This window comes from Peromyscus leucopus, chromosome 3 (genome assembly GCF_004664715.2).
Source record: "Peromyscus leucopus breed LL Stock chromosome 3, UCI_PerLeu_2.1, whole genome shotgun sequence".
Taxonomy (NCBI): Eukaryota; Metazoa; Chordata; class Mammalia; order Rodentia; family Cricetidae; genus Peromyscus; species Peromyscus leucopus.
In genome coordinates, this window is record NC_051065.1 from 68,220,842 (window position 1) to 68,247,365 (window position 26,524).

General features: G+C 39.4%; 1 protein-coding gene across 5 annotated transcripts in view; it reads left to right on the top strand.

Moving 5' to 3' along the window:
- Positions 1 to 26,524, top strand: part of LOC119086172 (MAGUK p55 subfamily member 6-like) — a 563,311-nt gene that overhangs the window by 22,436 nt on the left and 514,351 nt on the right. Inside the window, exon 1 of one of the 5 annotated variants that reach the window (XM_037203750.1) lies at positions 23,541 to 24,173. The exons of the other annotated variants lie outside the window; for them this stretch is intronic. The gene's annotated coding sequence lies outside the window, so the exon portion shown is untranslated. Of the gene's footprint in view, positions 1 to 23,540; positions 24,174 to 26,524 lie in introns of those variants that run through there. 5 annotated transcript variants of the gene reach the window in all.

Sequence of the window (26,524 nt, forward strand, 5' to 3'; positions counted from 1 at the left end):
ACACTTGAGCGTTGTTTTCAATACTCGGGAGTGGCGATTTCAGAAGGGCCACCCATTGAAGTTATCACAGATTAAAGGTAGAATGAGAGCTGAAGATGAGACAGTGAGTTAGTGGGGTTGTTTTTGTTTTTTTTAAAGCTTATTTTTAGATCCTTTCCACTACTTGCTAGCTCCTTCCTGCATGTGACCTGACCCTGACTCGCCTTGTCATCTTCAGCTTTTTCTTTTACACTCCTTGTTTCTGGATAGGTGCCTCACCGACCTCCCTTTGTTGCTCGTACTCCACTGGTACTGCACATTCTGCCGTTGCTAGTGAATGTGTGGCTTACTCTTCTCTGCCTATAGAGGAGCACATTCTGTTCCTCCTCGTAGAAAAGTATGTTTATCAGCAGCTTCTGTATTTTTACAGTACCCACCCAGGCAACTGGGCACAGCAGCCAGTACTGACTTCTTTCCTGTTTGACAGACTAGCTTATGTTATCAGAACTTGGTTGTATATTGTAACCATGTGCAATCCCAGTAGACACCCCATGGTAAGATCTGTGCCCAGTCATTCCTGAAGCAATTTTATCTTTACTTTTTAATTTGATCTCCAATTCTAAAGATCTGAAAGGCATTCTTCTAGGAATATACAAAAGAATTGTACCTAATGAGAGGAATTTACAGTTTGTTTAAGGAAGATATATGTGTGGAAGAATCAGTATAGCATGAAATAATAAAAATAACATAATGATAATAAAGAAACTGGGGAAATATCTACAATTTGTACTGAAGACAAAAGACTAACTTTCTTCGTCTGTAAAGGATACTTACTAACCAGTAAGCAAAAGATGAACTACAAGTAGGCAGAGAGCATGGACAGAGTCTCAAAACAGAAATCTAAATTATATTATGCATATGTTAAGACTTTCAACTTCATACAGAATACAAATATAAACTAAGACTGAGTGTTGGTTGCTGTGTAGGCTAGGCTGGCCTCGAACTCAGAGATCCCTTGCCTCTGCCCCACTACTGCTGTGATTAAAGGTGTGCTCACTTGTTTTAATAAATATTTTACGTACATTTTCAAGTGATACTAAGTTTTTACAAGATTTCTTCCAATGGCACCAAATTACTTACAGTGTAAATTTAGCACTCAGGAAGCTGAGGCAGTTGAGACCCTACTTAAAAAAAAAAAAAAAAAATCAAACCAAAACAAAAAAATTCTATTATGTACCATTTTTATCTATTAGATTCACAGAACAAAGGAATTTTTTTGGTTTTTTCAAGACAGGGTTTCTCTGTGTAGTTTTGGTGCCTGTCCTGGATCTCTCTCTGTAGACCAGGCTGGCCTCGAACTCACAGAAATTCGCCTGGTTCTGCCTCCTGAGTGCTGGGACTAAAGGCGTGCACTGCCACCACAGCCCAGCTATCTGCTAATGCTTTTAAAGAGAATGGAGCTTAGCAAGTTTTCTCACATTGTTATGCAAGTATAAAGTAATAAAATTAGATGCAGCTGAAATTCTGAAGAACATTAAGGTGAATGCTGGAAATTAAATTTTAAAAAGGCTGAAAGTCTGCATAAATGGATGTAGATGCTTGTGGGCAGATAAAGAGCTAACATGTAACTTATTTTTCTGAACACTAACTTGCACTGCTGCTTTCTGGCTTCACTCATGAAGCTCAGCAAGCTGGCCTTCTCTTTCCTTCCACTCTTCAAAAAAGGGTGGTCTCCAGTAAGTACAGTTGCATTTGGTCAGGTGATCTCTTTCAGCCTGATGCCTGGAAGACTGAGTGGAGCTAAGCTTATTACCTTTATATAGAAACAGTAAGTAATTTGGTGCCATTGGAAGAAATCTTGTAAAAACTTAGTATCACTTGAAAATGTACGTAAAATGTTTACTAAAACAAGTGAGCACACCTTTAATCGCAGCAGTAGGAGGCAGAGACAAGGGGATCTCTGAGTTCAAGGCCAGCCTGGCCTACACAGCAAGTTCCAGGACAGCCAGGGAGGGCTACACAGAGAAAACCTGTCTCAAAAAACAGGAAAAAAGTGAGCAACAAGGCAGTTTCAAAAAAAAGAAAAAGTGTGTGTTAATTATATTGTGTGTGCTTTGCATGGTTTGTGGTTCCTTTGTTCTGTAGAATATAGGTATTAGTTGAGAGAGGTGTTATTAAAAGGTGGGATGGACAGCTGGAGATATGTAAATATTTAGGAAGTTTGTGAGAGTGTGAGGAAAATGACTGACTCTATTGTGGGCCACATGCTTAAGAAAAGAAAAGTGAAAATGAGAGGTTCAGAGACATGGTAGATTTCAGAGGACCTTCATCGTGGGTGGCATATTGGCCTTGGGAACTGCTGAGTAGATGCACTTTAATGTTTACAGGCTATTTGGTTTATGAGGTTTTGTTGAGTAGGTACTTTTGCTGTAGAATGACTGGTACAGCGTGCTCTTTGTGTAAGCACCTGTCCTGTGCAGTTACCCTATAGTAAAGGATTTTAAGTCTAGCATGCAGATATTGACAAAAGCCCTGAAGAGTCACAGGTTGAGTATAGTAAATTAATACATCCTGTGGAATATTCTGTTCACTACCAAACCATTCCACAGAGGTTTGGAGGGCATTCTGTGTTGTTTAGTTTAGCATTTGGTCTGTCCGTCCTCTCCAGCACATTAGCCAGGTCCACACGGCAGGCAGCACACATCTCGCTGGTTCCCCTTCCTTTGCTCACGCTCGTTCCTTCCTCTTTTGCTTTCTAAATCAATAAGGGTTCAGGCTTTCTGTTCTCAAGAAACTCACAATTTTTCTTTTTATTCAAGACAAATTGTAACACATAACTTGTATAATCTTCATTATATGAGTGAATGGTTTATGTGTTTTCATTCTTAGGAGCTTTGAATACTGCCCCCCTCCCCAACACTTGCTTAGTAGAGTTCAAGAACTGTGCTAAATGTTCTTCATACATGATCTCATTTACTAATTGCAGATTTAACACCAGATTTCCAGAATACTTTCAGATTCTCTTAGTTTCTCTTGGCTGCTACAACAAATTGGCACACTTACTGACTTATAAACAAAACTCCAATATTTATTTTCTTATAGTTCTGAAGACCAGATGCCCCAATCAATAGTATTGGGTCAAGATATCATTAAGTTGTTCCTGTTGAGGAATCTAGAGCATTCCTTTGTTGCTTCTTCTACTGTTTCTCATGGGCACTCCTTAGCTTGTGACTTTGTTATTCTCACCTTTGAAGGCCAGTCTTTCAAATCTCTCAGCTCCGCCCTCCCCACTTCTCTCTTCCTTCATTTTCTGCCCCCCACTCATCTTCTCTCACAAGATCCTTATTTAATATAATCACAAATTTAAAATTTTTTTCTTAGCAAGGTAATGTTCAGTTTCCAGAGATTAAGACAGATTCCTTTAGGGAGCACTTTGCTTAGCCTCTCAGAAAAGGGGGCAAGGGCTAAGAAATGTTATTTTTGCCTCATTTCCTTCTGTAAAGTAGTATTTCTTTTTTTTCTTTTTTTTTTTTTTTTTGGTTTTTCGAGACAGGGTTTCTCTGTGTAGCTTTGCGCCTTTCCTGGAACTCACTTGGTAGCCCAGGCTGGCCTCGAACTCACAGAGATCCACCTGGCTCTGCCTCCCGAGTGCTGGGATTAAAGGCGTGCGCCACCACTGCCCGGCTAAAGTAGTATTTCTTAACTAGGGATGATTTTGCTGACACTTTATCCTCAGGAGCATTTCACTGTCACAGGTGAGAGGAGTTGCTACTGGTGTCTAAGTGAGGCATGCTTCAAAGTGCCCAGGACAGCCCTGGAAAGAAAGAAAGAGGCACCCAGAAGGTCAGCAGCATGGAGTTGACAAACACTACTAGCCTTAGGGCATCTATTGACCGGGTGTGGTGGCACACACCTGAATTCCAGTACTGAGGATGGAGAGACAGGAGAATGACAGGTTTGAGGCTTGCTAAGCTGTATAATGATTTCTAGGCCAGCCTGGACTATATAGTGATAGTGTGTGTGTGTGTGTGTGTGTGTGTGTGTGTGTGTGTGTTCGTTCATTTATTCATTGATTTGTTACAAAAAAAAATGATTCACCAGTACCTTAACTAATCTGTTACTACTTTAAAACATAAGTTCATGTCAATGTGTTGATCTTAGGAATGTATCTTTTGCCAGGAGCTCTGGCTCCTCACTCTTCTGGTACATTATCAATGGTAAGCTGGCTTAGTAGTGAAGGTGATCCTAAGTGTGGTGACGTCTCAGTTTGCACATGTCTTGCCCACCCTTGATTATAGTAAGTAATCATGTTTTGTTAATTAGGTTCTTCGGGTCTTTTCAAGTCATTGGACTTGGTTTTCATATAAACATGATACCTGTAATACTATAGTCTATACAGATATACTATGATATACATAAAATAGTGTGTTTTGAGTTATTATTTCCAGGTGCAGCTTGTTTTCATGGCTTTTAACCAAGTGATACGAAGATGGCTAACATTGTACTTCTTTAGAAATTCTGGGATGTTTCTGGAAATTTTGTTTAGTACTTGTCTTAGTTGGCTTTCAATTGCTGTAATAAACAACATGACCAAAAGCAGCCTGGGGAGGAAAGCGTTCATTTTAGCTTATAGTTTATAGTCCATCATCAAATGAGCTATGCAGGAGCTTCAAGCAGAAACCATGGAGTAGTGTTGCTTACAACAACCTCTGGCTTGCTCAGCTAGCCTTCTTAGCCTAGACTTACCTCCTAGGAATGGCACCTCCCACAGTGGGCTGGGCCCGCCTACATCAGTTAGTAATTAAGAAAAAGCCTCACAGGTGGGGCCACAGTCCAATCTAATCTAGGCAGTTCTTCAGTTGTGGCGCCTTCTGCACAGGTGGCTTTGAGTTTGTGTTAAGTGGACAACTGGAGCTGTCTATAGTAACACTACAGTGATAGAGTTTATAAACTATTGAATTTTACTATACATTTACTAACATCAGCCTCAGGCTTCAGATACTTCTTTGCTAAAAGAAATATTTATTTGTTTTCATTAACCATAACAAATATTATTTAAAGTGTGTTTACTAACAAGATACTGTTTTCATAGGTTCTTAAGTTAACTCACATGATTCCTTAAAATTAGGACCCATATTCTTTTCTTTTTCAGCATGGTATGAGAATTAGCCCTGGGTCATAGCCTCAGCTCTTCCATTCCTCTTTTATATTGTTCAGATTACGAAGCTCTCTATTCAGTCAAAACAGTAAGTTTTCTGGTACAAGTGTTTCAAAGAGTTGTTTTGAGAAAGGGTCTTTTCTCTGTAACCTCAAGCTGGTGTGGACTTAGTGATCATCGTGCCCCAGTTCTTGGATTATAGGTGTGTGCTACCACACTGGCTATGGTTTTAATTGGTTAATGTAAATAAAATATAGCATATTTTAGGTATGTGGTAAATGTAATTCAGGAAATTTTTTCTCTTACTATATGGTATGGGGTGGTATGCATAGAACCTAATACCTAATAGCTTTTTAGTTAAGTTCCCATTAATAGTTTTCTTTTTATAACTCCAATATAGGTCTGTGTAATTTTAGATGGATATTTATTTAAATTATGTACTGTTGACTAGTTAATGTCTAATTTTCATCTGGCTTTTCAGCTTATTTACAAAGATCAATCCAATATTGACTGACAAAGTGGAATAGGTGAATTCAAGTTCCTTCCAACCTGAAGATTTTATAACATTGACACAATCCCCATTTTTTTCTGCTACAACCTGTAAAGTAAAACAGTATTTAATAATGTGACATCTTATTTTAAATAAAGCAGTATATACTTCTAATAGATCTGTAGTAGTTTGTTACCATATAATGAAGTTATATAGGAATTCTTTAGCATTTCAAATGAGTGTGGTCATCTCCAAATGAATTTATTATGTATGTCCATATATGCACATATGTTTTGTGGACTTTTTAACTTTGGTTTTATATGTAAAATTGTCTTTTCATCTTTTAATATTCCAGCTGGCACTTTGGCCTAAGAATCTTAGGATAGTTGAGTGAAGTTTAAAGCATTGGAGTTAAGTTACCTATTTTAGAAATAAATGATCATCTCTATTTTTATACAGATTTATTCAAATAGTTATTTTCTTTTTAAAACCAGTACTCTATTGGAATGAGAATGAATGAAAAAATTAAGCCATTTAAGATGGTTGGACCTTCTTGGGCAACCTAGTTGTAGCATGCCTTCACAAATCATCAGCATTGAGTTCTGGAAAACCTCAAAGCAGATACATCTTTAATGATGAAATTTGACTTTGTAGGGTAAATAAGGTAAAAGGTAAATAAGGTTAACTGAAGTTGTGACTGAACACATAGAAGTCTTTAGAACATTTTAATGTTCTCCCAGGGAGAGTATTAATAGAACATATTATCAACAGCTTATGCTACTTAATTTGGAAATTCCAGATAATATACAATTAATTACAACTTAACTACTGCTTTCTTGAGAGAATCTTTTGAGTTTTTGGAACTTTTTAAATTTTCTCTTAAAAACTACCGACTCCCACTACTGTCCTACAGATAGTACAACTCAGATGTTTGGGGAGGGAGCTTTTAGCCACCTTGTCTTTTGTGTAGCTTACTGTATTGTAGCAGGTATTTATAGTGTGTTTCCACTGATGATAACTTCATGCCAGTGTTAATAAGAACGCAGCAGTAAAACACTCACTTGGCTGTCTTTCATTCTTTGCTTCTCACCTGTCTCCTAAGAGTGCACTGCCAATGTTTTCCAGTCCTCCTCTGCTGTTTTTGTTTCTTATCTTTTATCATCTAAGTCTGTGTGCTTCCCTTTCCCATATGTTTCTAAAAGAAGCAATTTATACTCTTATTTTTCAGTAGAAATTTTCACTGGAAGTACATCTGAATATATATATTCTGGAAATTTCAAATACATACACACCTATAATAAAAGGTTCCATTATATAGTTTGAGAAAATAAAATTTGCTTTACTTAACCAAGCATCATTCCTTGAACATAGACTGTGCTTATACTTTTAGAAAAAGATATTAGGAAAATTTACAAATAAGTAGCATTGTTACCATGAATAACACTGTAAATTTTAAAATGACTCGTGGAACGGTATCATGGAACGGTATGGTTTTTTTGTCAACTTGATGAAAGTTAGAATCATTTAGGAAGAGGGAACCTAAATTGAGGAAATGCCTCCGTTAGATGGGCCTATGGGCAAGTCAGTGGGGCGTTTCCTTTATTTTGATTGATGGAGGAAGGCCCAACCCACTGGTGATAGTGCTGCCCTTGGGCAGGTGATGCTGGGTTGTGTAAGGGAGCAAACTGAGCAAGCCATGGAAAGTGAGTCAGTAAACAGCACTCCTCCATGGTTTCTACTTCCTTTCCTGCCTCCAGGTTCCTGCCTCAACTCACTTAGTGATGGATTGTAACCAGAAAGTTGTAAAAGAAATCTTTTCTTCCTCAAGTTGGTTTTGGTCAGGTTTTTTTTTTTTTTGGATTTCGAGACAGGGTTTCTCTGCGTAGCTTTGCGCCTTTCCTGGAGCTCACTTGGTAGCCCAGGCTGGCCTTGAACTCACAGAGATCCGCCTGGCTCTGCCTCCCGAGTGCTGGGATTAAAGGCGTGCGCCACCACCGCCCGGCTTTGGTCAGGTTTTTTGTTTGTTTTATCATAGCACCAGAAACTCGAGCTACAGCAGCCAGCAAGATGGCTCAGCTAGTAAAAATACCTGTCCCCAGGCCTGTTGACCCGAGTTGGATCCCTAGGACCCATGAGGTGGAAGGAAAGAACTGACGCTGATAAGTTGTCCTCTGACGTCCACATACCCAGCCTTAATACATGAATATAATGTTAATTATTTTAAAAGAAGAGAAAAAGAAATTTCACCTGTGGGTAGAAACTTGCTCTCTGGTTGAGTTAATTTTGAAAAGGTTTGATTAAAATTGATTCGACTCAAGCAAAAGCTGGTTGTAATTGTTTAGAAGTTGATGACAAGAGGGGAAAGGCCTTCCGTGGAATGAGTCAGGTGAGTGAAGTAGTCTAGGAATGAGGTGTGTATGTGCCAGTAGGATGGAAAAGATCAAGGTGCTTAGAGCAGATTTGTTTGGCAAAGAAAAGAAGGGATTAGGTTGCGTACATGAAAAGGCCACATTATCAGAAGAGAAATTTAAACATTTCCAGAGACAGAAAAGGAGGGTTTTTCCCTAATGCAGCATGGCCATTAAACTATTTCCAAGTGCCTTGTGTGATAGCCTTGTGCTGGGTTGGTTACAGTCAGAAAGAAGCTGGCAGTCCTAAGTTAAAGGTGCACTAAAGAGCCTGAAAGACAGTGGTGAATGGCAGAGTTGAGAGGAAGGAAGAAACTCAGGGACATTGTGACTCCAGCATAACAAACCAAATGGCTTAGGGTACACATTTTGAACTTTTCAGAGGATGCCTGTGCAATCTTTCTCTGGGTTTTTGGGTTTGGGATCACCCTGAGAGCTTCTCTTTTCCCTAAGAAAAGTCCTGATCTTTTTTTTTTTTTTTTTTTTTTTTTTTTCACTTATAAACTGTATGGCCGTGGCAGGCTTCTTGCTAACTGTTCTTTTATCTTAAATTAACCCATTTTTATAAATCTATACCTTGCCACGTGGCTGGTGGCTTACCAGAGTCTTTACATGCTGCTTGTCCTGGCGGTGGCTGCAGTGTCTCCCTCCTCAGCCTTCCGCTTCCCAGAATTCTCCTCTCTCCTTGTCCCACCTACTTCCTGCCTGGCAACCTACTTCCTGCCTGGTCACTGGCCATCAGTGTTTTATTTATATAGAGTGATATCCACAGCACTTCCCCTTTTTTCTTTTTTTAAAAAGGAAGGTTTTAACTTTAACATGGTAAAATTACATATAACAAAACAATTACCGAGAATTATAGTTACAATATTAAAGAAGATGTCCTATCTATCTTATATTTGTGAGTTTAAGGTTTTATATCTAACTTATCTTTTATCATAACTGAGGAAATTACAACTATCTAGTTTTCAACCACATCAAAGACCTGAGAAGGAACATAATGGTACCTGAGAAATGGTAGATGGATGCAAGCAACTTTCAGGAATCTTGCAAAAGTAGACCAAGACAGCTGGCAGCCTGGACAGTCACCTAATGTTTCTCAGCATTGTTGGTGCATTTAAATTGGTTACAGGCCTAGAGTATCTGACAGACCATTTTTAGAAGCAGGAATTCTGAGAGACCATTTTACCCTGTCTTGGCAGAGTACAGTGGTCGCTTTCCTTGTGTCCCGCTTGTCCAGAAAGGACAGCATTATATTTGTACTGTCAGCCATCAAGGCAAGGGCAGTTCTTTGCCCAGTAGGCCATTTTGTGCCAAAAAGACAAACTTCCAAATGGAAGTGTCTTAGAAGCCCAACATTCTCTCGGGATCAATTGGTGCAGCCAGGAGCAATTGTGTCTCACGTCAACAGAATTTTAAGTTATTTAAATGCCATATTCTCTAGGTCTATGAAGTGTTTGAAGATTACCTATCTATCTGAAATATATCTATGTATACCTAGAAGACTTAACTAACATGGCTACAGATATGATTATCATAGATGACTAATTATTAATCTATTTTTTAATTATCCATTACAATTTTAAATGAGTCACATAAACATAATACCTCAAACAAGAATAGAAATATAAATATATATATATATATATACAGTATAACAAAATTAACTTCAAGTTTGTATCAATAAACTAAAATTTATACCAATGTAAAACATTTTAAACATAAACTAAAATCTATACCATTGTAAACATTTAAATAAGTTGTTCTTTAAAAGTATGTTCATTAATCTACCCTTTTATCATCTCTATATCCTATATGTCTATATCATATCCCCTTTTCTTTTTTAGAAAGAGATCACATTTATAATCAACCTGTTTTAAATAAAAATATTGGTTTTTCTCTGTCCCACACCAGAGGCTCTTCTGATTTGGGACACAAGAATCTCTTAACCATTTTTTTTTTTAAAGCAATATGTCTGGGTTTAGAGGGGGAGTGAGCCAATTCCACCTCTAAAGCCAGCTTGGTATATTTGGGAATTTGGGCGTAGCATCTCTTACTACTTCCTGCTGGAGGGGGGTGCTGTATCTTATGGGGATGCAAAGAAAATTTTAGGCCTTTGGGGTAGTCCGTAAGGCTGTATTGTGTGAACCAGTTGCCTTGAAACCGCTCTGGATGTTGGATCATCTGGGCCATGGTGTCATCGGAGACCTTTCAGGGGTCTTGGCTGGTGAAACCTGATGTATCTTAATCTGGAACAAATCCACAGCCTCTGGCTTTCTGTGGAAACAAAAGCAGAACCTCTTTTCCAAAGCAACATATCCTTAAATCCAAATTTTGAAGTCAAGGTACCTTTAAAATATACATTTTGGCATAACTCAACAGGTTTTGTAATCAAATGTTTTTCTTTAGTTATGAATATCAAAGAGAACATAATCCAGATTCTCTGTGTGGTAGCCATCTTTACGTGGCTTATTTTTTATATTACCTTGAGCCTATTGCTTTAAACTGCACCATTCTAAGACTGAAACGGCGCTGTGGCTGCTGGCTCCGCCCACTTCAGCTTCCCAACATGGCGGTGGTACGTTTTCCGCCAGCTCTGGGAGTCATCAAGTCTCAGAAATAGTGGGTCTAAGCTTTTATCAAAGCAGCGTGTAGCCCAGAAACCTCTTTTTTTTTCTTTTTTTTTCTTTTAAATACTAGTAAAGACTAAATCTACCACACAGCATAATGTGCCGCTGGCAGACGCCTCATTCCCGCCATACTGCCAGTTAAACGCACATGCCAGGAACCCGCCAGTGTTCAAACCCACTTTGCGGCGTCTAGCTGCCCGTATGAGACAAGAAGCAGGAACCTGGTTTTGGCTCTGTTTAGAATTGGTTATTAAATATTCTCAGGTTTAAGGTGGAAACTCGAGCCGTTGGGTGCCATTTGTTGCTGGAGGGCTTCTCTCCAGGTTCCCCAAGCCCCGCAGTCCCACAATCCACGTATAAAATAATCACTCAGACGCTTATATCACTTATAAACTGTATGGCCGTGGCAGGCTTCTTGCTAACTGTTCTTTTATCTTAAATTAACCCATTTTTATAAATCTATACCTTGCCACGTGGCTGGTGGCTTACCAGAGTCTTTACATGCTGCTTGTCCTGGCGGTGGCTGCAGTGTCTCCCCGAAAAGTCCTGATCTTATTTTTAAAGTTATTTTAGGTTATATGCATATGTTGGGAAGCAGATGCAGGGTCTCACAAGTGCTAGACACGTGGTCCACCACTGAACTACACCCTCAGCCTTGTCCTCATTAAAAATAAATTCTTATATTCCCTAAGTTTTCTTAACTGTATTTGACTGTTAATTAAAGAATAAAAACGTTTTTTTGAGACCACCTACTTAAGTATAAACTGTGAAGTAGGGTTTCATTTATCTCTGCATGACACACTGTTAATCTCAGTGGAAGGACATTAACAGTAATTGTGATAGATGAGTTCTATGGGTTTTGTAACGTAAGGTATGAGAAAGGGTGTGGGAAAGCTGCAAAAATTAGAAAAACTGGAAAATTCTTAGGGCAACCGGTGCTACAGAATGAGGCCCTGTATATTTCTACCCCCTTTCTCCCGAAAAACCAAAATACCAATGGTAGGAAGGACTGTGATAGTATATTGATCACACTGTATCTGTGTCTCATTCACAGGCAAGTTCTTGTCTGAGCATATTTGGAGATCTCAATTAATCCCTACCTTTCTCCAAACTTGGCCAGATGGAGATGGGGAGCCTCTTGCTGAACCTAGAGCTCATCGCCCCCTGGCCTGGCTGGCAGGCAGGCCTGAGAAGCCCTCTTGCCTATGCACCACTCACGCTGGGAGTTCAGGCCCACAGTGCCCTGCCTGCTCAGCTTTATTATTTTTTTTCTTTAAGTGGGTGCTGGGTATCTGAACTCAGGTCACCATACTTGCCAACTGAGACATCTCCCCAGCTTTATCTGGGTTTATCTTATAAAGTTTATAAGGGTTTGTCTTAAGATATTTGGGATAGATAATTATTTCTGATTTTTTAACCCTCTGTAACAGTGGATTCTTCTGTTAATTTCACTTATCTTGTATACACGTTTTATTATAAGTTTAAGTCTGCAGAGATCACTTTTATATTCAAATTCTGAGTGTGATTTTTTTACTCTTGTAGCAGTGCATTTTATGTTTTTAATTTATCATTTTATGTATATGAGTGTTTGCCTATATGATGCCTGTATACCATGCGTGTGGCTGGTGTCTATAGAGACCAGAAAGAGGGAGTTGGATCCAAAAGAACCGGAGTGACAGACATTGTGTGCCTTCCTGTGGGTGTCGAGTGGAGCCCAGGTTCTCCTGGTGGAAAGAGACCTGACCACTGAACCGTCTCTCCAGCACAGGGTCAGTGTTCTTGCTGTGCTTGTCCAGGTTTGCGTCTCTGCTCTAAAGCACTGAGCAGAAGCGACTTCCTGGGAGGAAGGCTTTAATTTAAAGGTTCATCATCAAGGGAAGCAAAGGCAGCAGAAAAAACCATGGGAAAATGCTGCTTACTGGCTTGCTCAGCTTGTTTGTTTGTTTGTTTAGTGTTTTAAATTTGCAGATAGGTTCTCAATATGTAGTCCTAGCTGTCCTCAAACTCAGAGATCTGTCTACCTTCTGAGTGCTAGAATTAAAAGCATGTGTCATCAAGCCTGGCCAGCTTGCTTTCCATACAACCCAGGACCACCTGATGTGGGCTGGGCCCTTCCTTCCACATCATTAATCAAGAAAATGCTCCATAGGTATGCCCGCAAGCCAATCTGATGGAGACAGTTTTTCAGTTGAGAGTTCCCTCTTCACAGTGACTCTAGTCTGTGTCAAATTGACAAAATGAACAGCATAGCACTTGAAGATATTTGTATTCCTGGTCAAGGATGAACCATGTCTGGAGTCTAGGTATTTGGCTTTGTTGTTGTTTTATAGTGTTTGAACTTGAATTTTTCTGTTGCTGACTAAATGCCCATCAAGAAGCAACTTAAGGAAGGAAAAGATTTATTCTGGCTTGTAATTTAATGGGATTTAGGTCATCATGGTGGAAAAGGTGTGGTGACTGAGGCTGACTCAGTCCAGGCGAGTGGGAGCTTGTGGTATAGCTTCCTCCTCTTTAATGATAAAGAAGCTGCTGCACCTACTACTCCTTTCTAATCGGCCCTCTTGCTCCAGTAAAGTTCTACCTCCAGAAGGTTCTGCAACTTCCCAAAACAGTGCCATCACCTGGGGATGGAGTGTTCAGACACATGAGACTGTGGTGTGGAAGACATTTTGCATTCAAACACAATGGTGTGCGTGCGTGTGCGGGCACGTGCTTTTGAACACAGACAGCTGTTAACATCTGGTGTCACCTCTCAATCCCTGGTGCTCTGAACAAAACAACATATCCTGAGGGAGGGATTTAGCCAGTCCCATAATTTATTTATTTATTTATTTATTTTGATTTTTGAGATAGAGTCTCACTTATGGTTTTGGCTAGCTGGGAACTCACTGTGTAGACAGAAGTGGCCTTGAGCTCATAGACATTTACCTGCCTCTGCCTCCTGAGTCCAGAGATTAAAAGTATGTGCCACCATACCCAGCCCCATTATTTATGATACATTCACTTTAAAATTTAAAAGATACTCTTACATGATGTGGTGGTTTGAATGAGAATGGCCCCCATAGGCTCATATACTTGAATGACTTAGTCACCAAGGAGTGGAACTGTTTGAGGTTTCAAAAGCCCATGCCAGGCCCAGTGTGTGTCTTTATCTGCCTGCTGCCTATAGATCAGATGAAAAGCTTAGCTCAGCTATCTGTCCAGCACTGTGTGTGCCTGCCACCAAGTTCCCCACCATGATGGTAATGGATTAATCCTCTGAAACTGTAAGCATGGCCCCAATAAATGTCTCCTTCTGTAAGTTCCCTTGGTCATGGTGTCTCAACACAGCAGTAGAACAGTTAACTAAGACACATGATAAACAAAATGGCATGTGCTTTTAATTCCAGAATTCCAGCGGCAGAGGCAGGTAGCTGTCTGAGTTTGAGGCCAGACTGGTCCACATAGTGAGTTCCAGGCCGTCAGAACTACATAAAAATAAAGTTCCTCTCTGTATTCTTTTTTCATGAGGTTAATCATTGCTCCAGTTTCAGAGCTAGATACACTAGTGATGGTGATGTTTCCCAGCAGTTGGTGACTAGCATTTTTGGCCAGATCCTTGGTGCAGAATCACCCTTAATGCTGCTTAGTGTTTATTGTCCTTTTCACTGCATTGGTCCTTGGCACAAGCATAATCCTAGCACATTTTCAAGTGCCCCTCAGTAGAGGAGTGGCACTATTAAGTTTAAAATGTACCATATGTCTTAGAAACCATCCATGTTTTCAGCCCTTACACAGTAGCTATTGATTGTCCTATAAAGGAAGACTTTGTGCCCACACATTCTCAAGGGAGGCCCAGAGAAAATCCCATTGGGAGGAGCTTGTGTGCACCTCTGAAGTCTACAGTACAAGATTACCCAGTGTTACATGCTTTCTTCTGCAGCAGCCTCCTTTTTATTGTGTTTTTCCGTTACTTCTTTTGTTTTCCTTAAGTATTTTAAGATTTTTGAATTGTGTGCTCTTTGCTTGGCTGGGTTTTTATTCAAGGCAGTTTCATGTGGCCTGATTAGAGGGAGCATTCCTCCAGACATTTACTAAAGCCTTACTCTGGAGCCTGGGGAAGCTATTGACTCTGGATAACTGTGAACTTCTGCTCAGTTTTCTGAACTAGGTAGGTGTGTTTGAGCCCTAAATGCTTGAGTGGAGATGGGTAATTTCCTTGACTTCCTTGTCCAGTCTGCTCTTACAAGGATAGGAGTCAGTTCTACGTACTAGTGGAGGAGTCTGAATTGTGACTCTTCACATTGTCCGGGCCAAGGCTTGAACCGATGCTTGTGAGGTTAGCCTGTGAGAACTGGCTTCACTAGCCCTCATGGCCACTGCCATGTTTGCCCTTGGAGGTTTTCTAGACTTGTTTTCATTTTAATTTCAGAGGATGTCTTTGGTGTTTTAGTAGCATTTGTAGATGCATTGTGAGACACTTACTCTCAGATTATCAGTTCTGCCTTTCAGCTTGATTACACACACCTTACATTCAACTTCTAAGCATTTCCAACACCAGCTTGCTAGTCTTTCTCTTTGAATTCTCTACCATTCCACCTCCAGTATGATTATTTTTGACTTTTTCTTTTACAAATGTACTTTGATTTGGGACTTTTAGAGGGAGAGACTGTCGACACTATGTTCAGTCTCCCACTTTGACTGGCACTTATTAATAGTTTTGGGGTCTAAACCCATAGCACTGACTGACCAGAGAACAGTGAATGATTTTCCATTTAACTGTGGTTTGAACATAAAGAGCACCATCTTTAATCATAAAAGAGAAGAAGAGGTGACAGTGGAGGCTTGATACTCAGACCATTAAACTTTGCAGCTGAGCAGAGCCTCACTTGGATGGGAGACATGGAGAGGTGGTGACCTACATGGGGATTTTACTATAAAGTCCAGATATGTAGGGTAAATCATATTACAGGTATTTGAAGCCAGAATTTTAAATTTTCTTTGAATAAATGCTAAGTGCATTGTGTCTAGCATAATACTAACATGTTAGAGAATATTATTTTAAGGTGTGTTACTTTTGTTTATGTTGAGTTTGTTTAACTCTGTGAAGCTGTGTTACTTTGCCTGCCTAAAACATCTGATGGTCTAATAAAGAGCTGAACAGCCAATAGCAAGACAGAAAGGATAGGTGGGGCTGGCAGGCAGAAAGAATTAATAGAAGGAGATATCTGGGCCAAGAAGTAGCCAGAGAAGGAAGAGGACATCAGGGACCAGCCACTCAGTTACACAGCCAGCCACAGAGTAAGAGTGGAAATAAGATTACAGAAGTAAGAAGAGGAAAAATCTCAGAGGCAAAAGGTAGATGGGTTAATTTAAGAAAAGCTGGCAAGAAACAAGCCAAGCTAAGGCCAGCCATTTATAATTAAGAATAAGCCTCCATGTGTGATTTATTTGGGAGCTGGGTGGCAGGCCCCCAAAGGAGCCAAATGGTCAAAGAACAAAAACAACAAACTACACTAACAGAGTACAAAAAGTAAATGATACTTTGTCCTTAGTGAGCCCTTCAATTTTGCATCAGTTTTGTTGTAGTTGTGATCTGTGAACTCCACAAATACTGGATGACCGAATACTAAGCTGTTTCTTCTAAGGGAAATACAGGGCAAAATGATAAGTTCCGAATGCCTGACTGCTGGGTTCCTCTGCCGCTGATGCAATAAGCCAAATCAAACCGAATTAATAAATCCAGATTTAATAAACAGGGCAGTGCAAAGGAGAGCACTCCGGGGTGGCTCTCAGGAAGGCAGGAGACAGAACACGTAGAGCACATGTGGCAGATCCTGGGCATCTCTGGGGAAGGAGCTGCTGTCTGGTCTTGCTTCTGGGACTGTGAAATATTGGTCAACTCAAAAATTTCAAGCTTTATACATGACCACAGTTGATTGTATACCTACACATAAATTTTAGTAAGAAGGTTAGTTAAAAAGAAACAGAATCCATGAATAAATTTTGACATACAATACTGTATTCTAAATTGGGAGAGTGGGTCATGGACGTCTTCACTTGGGTTAGTTAGATAAAGTCACAGCAGGATGAAGTATTGGATGTAGGGAGTAGTGATTGGCCAAATGAGGCTATAATTTCCTGTAAGGAAGAATAAGAGGAAGTTTGGATTGGGCTGTTTAACAGGATGTTAGGGCAGAACCATAAAAAGAAATTGGATTTTATAGATGATGGAGAGCTAGCAAATGATCTTTCCAGGGGAGAAATGTGTTTGTGTTTAGGAAAGCTCATTCTGATATTAGAGATTGTCTTACTTATTTTAATGTTACTGATAACACAGTATTACACACTGGGTAAATTAAGGAAAAGAGATTTATTTGACTCATAGTTTTGGAGGTACAGGTTTAAGGGCCACATCTGCCAGTGGCCTTGTTGTTGATAGGGTGTCCTATGCATATGTCAGAAAGCATGTGTTTTTTTTCTTTCTCCCTCTTCTAAGATTATATTAATACAATCCAAAGGCCCAGCCTATTACTACTATAGTCAGATTACATTTCCTTCTCATACTTTATCTCTCAGTAATTTTATCTCATAAACACCAATATGAGTTTCAAATGAGAGAAATGATAGTCAAATCACAGCAGGGTGTGATGATTACTGTTAGTTATCCACTTGACAGAACATAGAGCCACCTGAGAGACAGACCTCTGGGGATGTCCATTGGGGGATGTTTTGATTTCATTAATTGAAGTGGGAGGGCCTGCCCACCAAGTGGCTCCATTCCCTGGCTGGAACCTTGACTGTATACGAGGGGAAGGGAGCTGAGTAACAGCATGCATTCATTGCTCTCTTCCTTTTTGACCTCCCATGTGATAGACTGTACCCAGAAGAAACCTCCTGCAAGTTGTTTTGGTTGGGGTATTTTATCACAGCAACACAAAAGAAACTGAGATACAGGGCTAGGTGAAGCAAATCGGTTCTAGATTTTGAAGTGAGAGAGAATAATTGAGAAGTAATAAGGTATGGGCTAAAGTAGTGATGGTGGAAAAGTGAACGGGGTGTTATTTGAGAAATACGCAAAATTCTGAATTTGAAAAGTCTTTGTGATGGGGGAATAAGAGAATGAAAGCTACAGCATTAATTAAGAGGGACTATGGGGGCAGGCCAGATTTAGGTAGTACTGTAGCTAGAGTTTTCCTGGTCCTGCCTGGCCCATGGTCAGGACAAATTTCTCTCACCTGCCAGTTCTGCAGCCACTTAGACCCAACCGAGTAAACACACAGAGACTTATATTGTTTATAAACTGTATGGCCGTGGCAGGCTTCTTGTTATCTAGTTCTTATATCTTAAATTAACCCATTTCTATTAGTCTGTAAGTTGCCACGTAGTTCGTGGCTTCCCGGTACCTTACATCTCGATTGTCGTGGCAGCGGCTGGCAGTGTCTCTCTGCCTCTGCCTTCCACTTCCCAGAATTCTCCTCTCTCCTTGTCCTGCCTATATTTCCTACCTGGTTACTGGCCAATCAGTGTTTTATTTATTAACCAATCAGAGCAACACATTTAACATGCAGAACATCCCACAGCACTTTAGGTAATATTATTTCCTTCTTGGGTCTCTGAGGGAGTTGAAGATTAGTTTTAGTTATAGTTTTCCTTGTTAAGAATTTCAGAAAAGAAACTCACTAAAGAGGTATAAGTGTATAAATTTGAAAGACGTTATAATATAGTTCTGTTAGTAATATAAGTTAGGATAGAAAGTGAATCAGGTACATTTTGGATTTACCAAAATAGGATAAATAATGGGATTATTTTCTCTGAATTTGTCAAATGCAATTGGACTAGACATTGTTTAGGTATTTATTACTTATATATATATATGGTATATAGTTATTGTACTTTTGTATATAGTTTTTCTTATATTAGTTATAACTTTTTCCTTTTTTCTTTTTATTAAAATAGAAAAGGGGAAATATGGTGATATTTTATTTGTACTGAAATGTGATTTTATTTGTATGTTAATAAATAAAGTTGCCTGGGGGTCAGAACTAATAGCAAGCTATAGCAGAAGCTGGGCAGTGGTGGCACACACCCTTAATCCCGATCACATGACGGGCAGATCTCTGTGTGTTCAAGGATACAGCCAGCATGGAGACACACGCCTTTAATCTCAATACCAACCATAGAAGACCTGGAGGTCTGTATAGATGGGCAGTGATGAAGAGGTCATGTGGTTGGGTTTACAACCAATGAGAAGGCAGAACAGAAAGTCAATAAAAAACAACAAATACACAGGAAGTAGGTCTCTGGGGAAAGGACGAGAGCAGCAGGAAGGGTAAGAAAGGTTTTAGTATCAGCTCTTAGCTACTGCTCTGACCTCTTGGGCTTTTAACTCTGCATTTGGCTCTGTGCTTCTTATTTAATAAGACTGTTACATCTACGTAGTACCATGGTAAGCTTTGGAAATTTGAGGTTTCATGGTTCCCTTGAAATATCTTATGGGAAATACTGAACCTAAAACTTAGAAGACACAGCTTTGAGAGACATTAGATTGTAGGAAGTGGTAAAGATGGTAGGCAAGTAAAAGACACGAAATGGACTGGGCACACTTAAAGGAGAGGAGGCCAATAGAACTGGCGGTTAGTGGACAAGGGGCAGGGAGCTGTAGGAAATGAAGGAACTTAGATAGGTTCAAGCACATGCATGGCAGGCTGTAAGTGGACTGCTTTAGTACAGACAGCTTTAGTACAGAGTAGTAGGATCTGCTTTATAAGTGGCAGTTGTAGCTACTCTGTAGAACTAAATTGAAAGTGGAGAATTCGTGAGGTGATAATGGCTTAAAGCAGTGTGATAGAGGTGGACGAGTCGGGAGGCAGGTGACTTTTTTTTCATTCACCTCTATCCCAATGGAGTTGGACTGGAGGGTAGGTCAGTGGGAAAGCACTTGGGTAGCATGTGGCAGGCAGTGAATTTGGTCTTCATCACTGCAAAAGAAAGTTATTGCCAGATCTCTATGATGTCTACCTGTTTTTCTAAGTAAATATGTAAACTATGTACTACTTGGAAACAGTTTACCAGTAAAATTCATCAGTCTGAAGTTACATAGTTTTGAGATACTCATTTTTAATGACTCAGATGTTTAGATTTAATAAGATGTGGCATTGATCCTGTAGTCATGTTTCTTGTTTTTTAGTGCTTATTAGATGTATAAAAATACATTTAGACAGTATTAATATAATAATTATACTTTATATTTTCTTATACTAAGTTTTGACCTGTTTTGTTAGAGCGCAGATCAAGAGTTTGTTCAAAGGAGAACAACAGCAAGGTGAAAAACATTAGGATTAGTAACGTGTAGTTGAGCTCTGTTCTGTTTGTTTACTTGTTTTAGTGTGGAGATTTAACTTTCTTTCTGAGAGCTGTCTTCTACCTGGGTCGGTGAAACTTCTGATCCATAGAATGGACATGGGCAACATTCAGGATGGAGCATGGGCCAGGCCAGTCAGGAGGGACTTTAAATAGGGGAAGTGGGGGCTCTAAAGCAAAGGACATAGTGGGAATTACAAATCCATTGAACTTAGGCTTTGGCTGTTGTTTGTTATTGTTTTGTTCCTTAAGTGAAAGCAGAAAGTCAAGGATTTGGAGAACTAAATGGAAATTAGAGGAGAGGAATTGAGGTTTTGGGAAGTTTTGAAGAGAATGGACAGATAGTGACATCATATAATGTACCTGAAAGATTGAATCTATAGTAGGAGGACTCAACTTGATAAGGTAGGTAAATAGTTTTAAAAATGGTAAATTAAAAGCAGTCTTTGACTCCTGGGTGAAATACACTAAAAGGTGTATTTTTTAAAAGTGAGGTGGTGCTGTAACCGGGATTTGGAAGTCATCAAATAGATGCTAGTTGAAGCCCCAGAAGTAAATGAAGTCTCTTGAGAAGAATGAAAATTGCCAAGGATACTGGCAGAAGTGTCTTAGTTAGGTTTCTGTTGTGATGAGATAGCATTACCAGTAGTAACTTGGGGAGGAAAGGTTGTTTGGTGTCTAGGTTCCAGTTCATGATCCGGGGAGCCCAGGCCTCCGAGGCTGCTTACTGCTTTGCTTTCTTGCCTTGTTCACCCTGCTTTCTTGCACACTCAGAATCACCTGCCCAGGGCAGACACTGTCCACAAAGGGCACTACCATATCAACCATCAATCAAGAAAATGCCCCTCAGGCTTGTCTACAGGCCGATCTTATGGAGGCATTTTCTCAATTGAGGTTCCCTCTTCTCAGATACATCAAGGGTTGTCAAGTTGACAAGAATAAACCAGCACAGGCAGTGATAGTCTGTCCTTGATTAGTTTGTAAGTTAGGCTGTTCCTAATTTCATTGAAGACATTTGAGAGAGCAGAAACAGAGTGGAGAACTGAAGAGACAGTTCCCAGTGCAGGCTGATCTCTAGAGGCTGCTGCGAGGTAGAGGAAGGCGGTGAAGATTGCTTCAAAGGGAAATGAGGTTCAAAACATATATTTTTATAATTAGAGTTTTTTAAAAGTAGTTATTTATGACTGGGAAAGATGTTAGCATTTCTGCATGTATAAAATGAAGAAGAAAATGTAGATGTAACCAACCGTCTTATTAAATAAGAAACACAGAACCAATGTAAAGAAGAAAGCCAAGAGGTCAGAGCTCAGAGCTAAAACCTTACCCTTCCTCCTGCAGTGGTCTACCTCTCTGAAAGAGACCTACTTCCTGTGTGTTTGTCTTCATATAGTCTTTCTGTTCTGCCTTCTCATTGGTTGTAAACCCAAACACATGACTGCCTCGTCACTGCCTGTTTGTACAGCCCTCCAGGTTTTCTATGGTATTGAAATTTAAGGCATGTGTCTCCATGCTGGCTGTATCCTTGACCACACAGAGATCTACCTAGCTCTTCTACCAAGTGCTGGGATTAAGGGTGTGCACCACGAACGCCCAGCTCTGCTATGGCTTGCTATTAGCTCTGACCCCCAAGCAACTTTATTTATTAACATACAAATAAAATCACATTTCAGTACAAATAGAATACCACCATAGGAAAACTGGACTTATAATTGAGAAATAACCTCGGGGTCATAGTCCCATAGCAGACAGGTGGGTATAATCATTGCACAGATATCAGCCTTTTGAACAGGAAGGGTGTATTTTCCCTGACTTGAAGAAAAGAGATAAGAAATGCTGAAGTATTTTATTCCACAGGTGGAGGTAAATGTAGGGGAACAGGCAGTTAGCCTCTTTCCTTTGCCTTTTTCTTCTTCTTCACGAAATCTATTGACAGTGTAGTGGTAAACATTTACAACAGGAATGTGAAATTGTGCCAGAACAGTTAGCATTTTGCAACACTTTTTATAGGTCCAGAATAGTTTCAGACTATTGAAAAACTTGGGTATAGGAATAGGAAGGGAGGAAGAGGGAGGAAGAAGCTGCTAAAATAAGAGGGAAGCAAGATGATTTCCTCAGGACTGCTCAGGACTACCTATATTGGATGTGTGTGTGTGCATGTAAGCTCTGGCCATGTCACCAAGTCAGTGTAAACTGCTCTCTATTTTTTATTTAAAATGTATTTTATTTAAGTAAAACAAATATAATTACATTTTTATTGTAGTGACTTCCTGAGAAACTGAATGAACTATTACTTTCCTTTTTTTATTAAGAAATTTTTTTTTCATTTTTACACACCAGAGATCCCCCTTTTCCCTCCTCCCGCCCTCCAGCCTTCTCCCCCAACTGCCCCTCCATCCCCCTCCACAAGAAGGAAAGGCCTCCCAAGGGGAGACACATTCAGTAGAAGTAAGTCCAAGCCCTTCCCCCTGCCTCAAGGCTGCACAAGGTGTCCCATAATAGGTAGTAGGCTCCAAAAGCCCACTCATGCACTCTGAATCTACCACCAGGGGGCCCCCCAAGCAAATCAAGCTACACAATTGTCTCACCATGCAGAGGGCCTAGTCCAGTCCCATGCAGGCTCCACAGCCATTGATCCAACTCTCATGAGTTCCCACTAGTTTGGTTTGGTCATCTCTGTCTCTGCAGGTTTCCCCATCGTGATCCTGATGCACTTGCTCATAGAAGATTCTCTTTTGTCTCCAACTGGATTCTTGGAGCTCTGCCTGGTATTTGGCTGTGGATCTCTGCATCTGCCTCCATCAGTCACTGGAGAAAAGCTCTGTGATGACAGGGTATTCACCGGTCTGATCATGTGGCAAGCCACTTAGTTCAGTTCAGGGACCCTCTCTAGTAGTCTATGCTGGGTCATCCTTGGGGATTCCTGGCGACTTCCCTAGCGCTGGATTTCTCTCTATCCCCATGATATCACCCTCCATCGTGGTATCTCTTTTATTGCTCCCACTCCATCCCTGTTCCAGCTCAACCATTCTATTCTCTTATGTTTTCATCCCCCATCCCTACCCTCCATTGCCCACCCCTCACCTCCATTTCGCTCATAGAGATCTCATCTATTTCCCTTCCCAGTGTGATCCATGTGTCCCTTTTTGGGTCTTCATTGTTAGCTAGCTTCTCCAGAGTTGTGGGTTGTTGTCTGGTTATCCTTTGCTTTACTTCTAGTATCCACTTAGGAGTGGGCACATATCATGTCTTATCAAACCCAGATATGTAAAGGAAGCTTTATTAGAAACAGAAAAATGTCGCTTTAGAAGCAAACTTGTGAAACATCTCAATGTTTGAAAAACTGTATGTAAGCGTTTACAATTTATGAAAGCCACAAATTATATTTTTAATTATATTCCAACTATTTTGTGAAAAGGTAACACCCAATACAATTTGTAACTGGTAGAAATGAGGGCTGGCAAGGACATGCAGTTGTTTGCCATAGGGAAATCTACAAGGAAAGATAAAATATTTCTAGAGTTGAGTTGTTAGAGTGCTTCTTCACTACTTTGAACAGATTGCACATTGCTTAAGTTCTTGCAACCAGAAACTCTTTCAGATCTTAACCTAAAATAATCTGTTTATTTTGAATCTGATAAAAGTTTTCACCAACATGAGAGCTCATTGACTCCTTAAATTTCCAAACCTTGTTAAATAGTAAAGCTATTTATGTATAAGATTTCACCTGGACACAGAATAAAAGTTAAAAGATATATATATATATGACTGTTAATGTTCATGTGAGGATTCTCTGGATGCTGGCCTGAGTTCTTAATGAGCTTTTGTGCCCAGAAGGGGTGATTAAGTACCATGGAAACTTTGGGGAAAATAATTTGTTTCCCAGTTTTTAATGGAGTACTACTTCATATTTACTCTTTTACAATGCTGTTTTTAGGGAGTGGTATAAGCAAAAGTAAGCAACAGTCTGAACATTGAGGCTAGAGTAAAGTGTCTTTAAGTTTATAGGCTTATTCTATCTTATGAAACCTATCATTTTAGTACAGCATGATATCGCACTCTACTGTGAATTGTATTTTATTATAGGTCAATGACTTCCAGCCCCAGTACCTTGTTAGGATGATATTGCTGGTGTGCCAGTTAAGGTGAACCATTTAGATTGATACTAGGTAAGTGTGGCTATAAGCACAAATAGTTTTATAAGGACTTAAATAAAATAAGTGGACTGAAAACTTTCTACTTATGTTAAATTTTCATATTTACAAATGTTGGGAATTATATCTTTTAAAAGTTGGAAATATTCTTTATGGCCTGAGTTTTAAAAATATTTTGGTTTTTTTTTTTTTTTTTTTTTTTTTTGGTTTTTCGAGACAGGGTTTCTCTGTGTAGCTTTGCGCCTTTCCTGGAACTCACTCTGTAGACCAGGCTGGCCTCAAACTAACAAAGATCCACCTGCCTCTGCTCCCGAGTGCTGGGATTAAAGGCGTGAGCCACCACCGCCCAGCTAAAAATATTATGTATGTTAACGTTTTAATTGAATGTTTTCTAAAATATACATCATGCTATAGGCCTAAAGAATACTTTAATGAAATAGGTAATGTCTTTAGGTTTTTCTTTAAAAAAAAAATCTGTGTACTTTTTGTTGTTATTGTTGTTTTGGACAGTATTGGTAATGGAACCAAGGCCCTCATACCTACTAAGGAAGCCTTCTGCTACTGGGCTACATCATTTTTAATTCCAGAAATTGATTGTAACTTTATGATTTTTCCACATTTAAACTAGTTACTATTTACACATGATAGCTGCACTTATTTTTGGTTGTTTTTTAAGCCTTTAATTTAAAGCTGTTAATGCACATACAGACGAAAAAGATTCTTGTGCTCCTCAACGCCTGTTTGAATTTGAACTTTTTTTTTATCTATTTGTTTGTATTTCCATATCAAGTAAATGGAGTGGTTTACATTACTGATGCCTGATTTTTAAAAAAATTCTAATCATTTTGCAAGGTGACAGTTTAGCCCTTTTCCATTCTGCCTTTAACCATGTGTATATATAGTATACATCCAGTCACAGCATCACTACGTTAGGGATTCTGTCCAGATTTGTATTTATTAGTGTGTGTGTGTGTGTGTGTGTGTGTGTGTGTGTGTGTGTGTGTATTAATAAACTATAGTTACTATTTTCCTTTCTTGTATTTTAATTTTCTTGGCATTAATAATTATTTGCTTAGTTTTCCAAATACATTACTTACTACTGTTCAACGCTGAAATCCTTGCTGATTTTCTTCATCAACTTTAAGAATCTTATTTAAATCTATCAACTTTAACATGTCACTTCTGAGCCTCTTCCTTGGCCAGTACACAGTACAAATTCTCTGTGTCTGGTTGTCCCTTCTTGGGTACCTTTACCTCCTGGGTTGAACCTTTAGGGACTGGATCACGTATCTTTCTCTTTTGTTCTTTGTTTCATGTTCAGAGTGGTAATATGACTTTTTATAATCTTAAGAAACATTAGCGGTAGGTTGAATTTGTGAAACTTTATATTACCAAGTCATAAAATTATATTTAACTGCCTTACGCTTGATAAGGCAAAGACTTTTCAGCTGTAAACATTCAAAGCCTTCTTCATCTCTGTCTTTAGATGTGGTCAATGAGCAGTTCTGATTCCTGAATCTTGGCATGGATGTCTCTTCTCCTTTCCCTTTGTCCCCAGTGCCCAGAAGTTTTGCAGTCAAGTATATTAGTTTGACTAATCTGTTTTCATTGATTTGCTAGATGCTCAGGGTTGTGTTTAGTTCAGTACCTTCACAGTTCTTGGGTCTGGAAAGTACCCAGGCTCTCCTTTCCTTTCCCCATTTTGTGTGTCCTCTCTTTTTCTCCAGAATTCCCATCTTCTTTAGATGCCCACTAGTCAGATCCCATGTTCCTATGTTTCTACCACTGTGTTTTTCTACCCAATGTGTATTTTATTGCATTTTAGGCAAGGACAAAATTAGATAAATTCAATTTGTCAAATTCAAGCACAACAAAATTTAAGGAGGAGCTTCGACTAGAAAATTCTAAATGTTAAATTTAATTATACTTTGGTTAAAGGCATCTTTGGTGAAGAAATAATTCTGGCTTCTTGCAGATACTGATAGTTTTGTGAACTCAAACTAATAGCAAAGAGACATTGTATTCCAATTTTGATGTGTCAGTTGGTTATCCAAAATTTTGTTTCCATGTAGAGCTTATAGCTAGTAAGAAAAAGAAAAAATAATTCGTAGCACTAATAATATTTCATGGCATTCATCTATTTACTAATGATTTGTTGATTACCTGTGCTATATAAGACACAATATTGGGACCTCTAAGAAGAGTGTAAACTCTTGTTCTTTGAGACAAAGATGTAACTTAAAGGAGAGATGGGATCTCCTGGACACTGATACAGTAGTGCTTTTATCCAGCTGATTTCACTCTAAGCCCCTGGTAGATGCCCAAACCTCAAGTTCTAGAACTATGTATATTCTGTTTTTTGAAAA